The following is a 5122-nucleotide window of genomic DNA, read 5'->3' as shown; positions in this document are numbered from 1 at the left end:
CCTCAAAGTTCTCCCAAACCACACTCAAAACATACTAATACACTTACCTAAATATTACACCTTGGCTTCTTCTCCTATTCCACCTTTATTTCTTATTTCTTCTTCATCCTTCTCCATTGTTACTCCTTCTTCCTCCTACTCCTTCAACTCACACGCCTGAACCTACAAACATATCAAAACATTAGATATTAGACAAAATATTCAGGAACTGGAGGGTGACTTAAGTATTGTGGCTTTGCTGCTGCTCCTCTTCCTCCTCCCTTTCTCCTTATCCTCCTTTATATCGCCTTTCTTCCTCCTTCTGCTACAATTGTCTACACACCTGAACATAGAAACACGCGAAAACACGTAGAAATCACCAGATATTATGTAAAATATTGATGAACTGAACGGTTGAAAAAAGAAGCGCCAGCCTGAGGCTATGGTGAATCACCACCTGGGCTGTGGTCATCAGAGAGACCGGGAACAGGGGTGACTCGGCTAAATTACGTAAATAATTTGATTTAAAAAATTACTTTTTGAAAAAACGAAGCCACGGCCAAACGCTTGTTATTTTATGACGTGATAAATACTTGAACTAATTTTCAAAATACCAAAATATGTTCAGCTTAAATGGTTTTTAAAAATGGTCTAAATTAAGTACGTTAAAAGTATAAAAAACATTTTAACCCATTAATCTCTTAAAACGCCCTCTAAAGTCAAGCCATTTTCATATTTTATGAATGAACCTATCAAATTACCGTTATTTTACAACACAAAGAAAATAGCTTTTAGCACCAACAAGCCACCTTCGCCATCATGAAGAGTGTTCAAAAATTACTACTAGTATTTCCATGCAATATATTGATTACACAGACGCATGCAAAAATTGTTCACTTTTCGCTTCACTAAACCAGATATTGTTTTACCCTTAACTGATAGAAAACAAGTCGATACATTATGCATTTTATTAGATCAAGAGATATTTATTAGAAATATAAAACATTCACAAGATATCGTCATACAGTAGGTAAAAAAATACATAACAAAACTGACCATTACAAGACACTGCCAGACACTTAAATTAAGTATTGCATTGAAAGCCAAAACATCATCTCAAACACGTAAAATACCTTTGTGCTTCACAACAGGAAGGTGAGTGATGCAGAGTGTGACAAGAGGTTACTCTCCAGTCTACCTCAAATACTATATACATATGTACACCACTCTATTACAATGCTATGCATAACCAAATATTACCGTTTTCTTGAGAAATTGCAAAAACATAAATCATACAACTGTCTAAATTCTACAAACAATCTACAAATGGTAATGAAAACTACAATATGAAGAGGGTTGAACTTCATTGGTACGTCTAAGAATACCTTTTTCTTTTTGTTTTTTCCTCTTGTTCCTTTGAACACCATAGTAGCAATTGTCCTGTTGTCATGTTAAAAACTTGCCTCACTTCTTTGGCGTTATAGTACTGAATGAACAAGAGATGGAACAATATTAATGTTCCTCAATGCCTGTTGTCTTGTCGTGGTTGGAAGGTTATTGTGTGTGTGTGTATGTATATTGGGGGTGGATGGGTTTGCGTGGGTGGCTCTGTAGCCTAAGGAGGAAAACTGTACCAAACGCATAATTAATACGAGCAGGAACTTTATGTAGGTTTTGGAATGTTGTGCATGTAGAAATATTATGTTAGATGTGTACTACAACATGTATAGAGGAATGATAAAACAGTCATTTAACATTGTGTGTTCCCAGTAGATTTGATCAGGAAACTATCTTAAAGTATCTTGACATATTGTACGCACTGAATCTCTGATCAGGTGTAATGTATCAGGCAGTATTTCTAATATAATCATGTCATTATGTTTAACTTTTAATGAGGAGTGTGTTCTCTATTGTTGGTTAATGCCGCGTCACTTTCATCGTTTTTTGTTCGAATGTACTTTATTTTATTTGAAATATGTAAAATTGACTTAAATTTCCTTCAATGAAATCCCAGCCTTGGCAATATCACGTCACAAATAGTGATGACAAATTGTAGTTTTTTTTTTCTTCAGCCAACAAGAAACAAAAAAAACCCACTTATCTGTCAAAATAGTCAGCCAAACAAGGAGGAAATTATATTCTCTTTAAAAACAATAAAATTCAGAAAAGTTAACAATTGCAAATGAAAAAAATATTAATTAATCCAATTAAATAATGAGAAGAAATTTAAAACCGCAACAAATAAATTAAAAGATCAAACAGTTAGCATAAAAACGTGAGAAATTCAACATTTTAAAATGTAAGAAAAAAACAATGTTCAGTTTATGTCATATCAAAACATGAATATAATGGTCAACAATTTGAACATTTTTCAAATTATTCAAATGAAAAATCCAATCGACAAAACACACAATTCAAATTGACACCACACCACAAAACCAATGACACACACAACCTTTACAAACTAACAAAACATGAACCTCATGTACAACAAGACAAACAATTTTAAAACACAAAAACACCACACCACACACAACACACGGCAACCACACAAAAGGAGAGAGAGAGAAAAAAAAAGAGAGAGAGAGAGAGAGAGAGAGAAAGAGAGAGAAAAAAAGAAAAAAAAAAAAAAAAAAAAAAAAAAAAGAGAGAGGAGAGAGAGAGAGAGAGAAGAGAGAGAGAGAGAGAGAGAGAGAGAGAGAGAGAGAGAGAGAGAGAGAGAGAGAGAGAGAGAGAGAGAGAGAGAGAGAGAGAGAGAGAGAGAGAGAGAGACATCTTCGCAAGAACAACAACAACAAAACCACAATTTTTATATCAGGGCAGAACACGGAGACACAGGCTTGCCACTTTAGTGAACAGCGGCGGAGTCAGTGTGCTAGTGGTAATCTGCGCCGTGAATTCGCCCACAGCCTCCCCACGTCCACCTCATTCTGCCTGTTCACCTGAACGAAGTAATCAATGATAAAGGACACTTGTTATAAGGGCCTGACACTGAGCTAGCTGTTGACCTCAAACATACTCAAAAATCCTTGTATGCCCTTCACTCTACACACACCACGACAAACCACACTCCAAACCTCTTAAATCTCAATAACATTCGCACACACTGCACAGAACAGGTTTACTCAAACTCACTAGAAACACCATATTTAATTAAATATCACACACACCCAAAAGACCACTAAACTCACCACTTATAACATCATAATAATAAAATCCCACAGAACACCAACCAATCTCATTCTCCACCACACTCAAACATCAATACACACCAAATATTACACCTGGCTTCTTCACATTCCACCACTCATCCATTCTTCCCATTATACCCTTCTTCTCCTCCTCCTTCCATCCACGTCGACAGAAACACATCAAACACAGATAGAGAGAGAGAGAGAGAGAGAGAGGAGGTGAGAGAGAAATGGGTGTGTCTTCCTCCTCCACTTTCTCCTCTTCCATCCTCCACTTCAACTTTCTCTCTTCTGCACAATTATCTAAACATCTGCCAGCACCCACGAAAACACGTAGAAATCACTAGATATTAGGCAAAATATCGACGAACTGTGATTTGGAAAATTCGAGCCACTAGCCTGTGGAGAGAGAGAGAGAGAGAGAGGCAAATTAGAAAACATATTTCAAAATGATTTGAACACGAAGCAGGCCAAATGCTTGTTATTTTATGCGATAAATACTTAAACTAATTTTCAAAATATCAAATATCTCCAGCTTAACTGGTTTTTAAAAAGGTCAATTACATGTTAAAAGTACAAAACATTTTAACTATTCTTTAAACGTCCATAAAGTAGCCATTTTACTTGTGTATTTTATCACATTTAGAGTCTGATAGCTTTCAATTCTACACTGTTGACCGAGAAGCAGAAACTGACAAATAAAATGAAAATAAGACTTTTTACAACAGCACCAAACACCATTTCAAAGTCCACATATTCACTCAAGATTGTTTACGCAAAATATAACATTTGACAAACTATTTTACTTGAATGAAAAGCTCAAAAAGAAATTTACTTAAAATTTAACATACGCCATAAACAACTAAAGCACATATTTACCCAGACAAACACTTCAAACACAAGAAACATTTATAGAAACCATAAAACATCCATGAACGTAATATTGCATATTGAAAAAAGTATTTGACCCAACACTTAGTTGTGTATTTTCTAATCAAGGCCTAAGCTAATTAGTTATCATTACCAAACCAAAATTAAGACACAGAAAATTTTGAAAATGAAATGTTACTTTCGAACTGTTTGATAATGAAGGAAACAAATATGAGATAATACAACCCTTGCCTGCCCTTAACCATTATTTAAAAAGGTAGTTTTACTTTGTGCAACAATGAATAGTTTTAAAATTTAGCAAATTAGGGTGAAGGTTGTTTTTACTGTGCCTCTTTGGTTCTAAAGGTATTTTATCTTGTGGTGTGGTGTGTGTTTTTGTTGGTCTGTGGGTGTGTTTTTGTGGTGTGGGTGTTTTTGTTGGTCTCTGGGATGTTTATTTGCTGGAAATGTTTAAAGCTAAGATGTTTTAAAGGTCTTGCTGGTCAAAGGGTGTATGTTTATCTCTGGTCTAAATCTTATTAAAGGCTATGTTATCTAAACTGTGTTTATTGGTATTATCTTCTTGTTATTTCTGGTCCAGCTTTTGTTATTTGTCAAAGGGTATTTTTATCTTTGTAAAGGTGCAATTGAGGTAAAGGTCTTAAAGGCAGATATATTTTTATATATATATATATATATATATATATATATATATATAATATATATATAATATAAATATAAATTTTTTTATTATGCACATCTATATTGTTAATATTTACAATTTATTGACTTATTATCTGTGTATATCTATTATTTGTTTGAATGTATTTACATATCTATAAATCAAATTAGTTTATCTATCTTATAAAATATAAATATAAAAAAAAAAAAAGATAAAATTGATGAATTTACTGTTTGTGAAGGGAGGGAATCTAAACATGACCAGGAGGCTGGGCGTGGTGGAATCGTGGGTGTATGGGTGTCAGGCCATCCTTTCACTGTCGTCTTATTGTTTAAACTTGCAGGTCTAAGTGTGCTAGGCAAAGTGCCTGGCCAGGAAATACATCCAGGTACATTCTGGT

The sequence above is a fragment of the Portunus trituberculatus genome, chromosome 50, assembly GCF_017591435.1.
Source record: "Portunus trituberculatus isolate SZX2019 chromosome 50, ASM1759143v1, whole genome shotgun sequence".
Taxonomy (NCBI): domain Eukaryota; kingdom Metazoa; phylum Arthropoda; class Malacostraca; order Decapoda; family Portunidae; genus Portunus; species Portunus trituberculatus.
Note: the sequence above shows the minus strand (reverse complement) of the source record.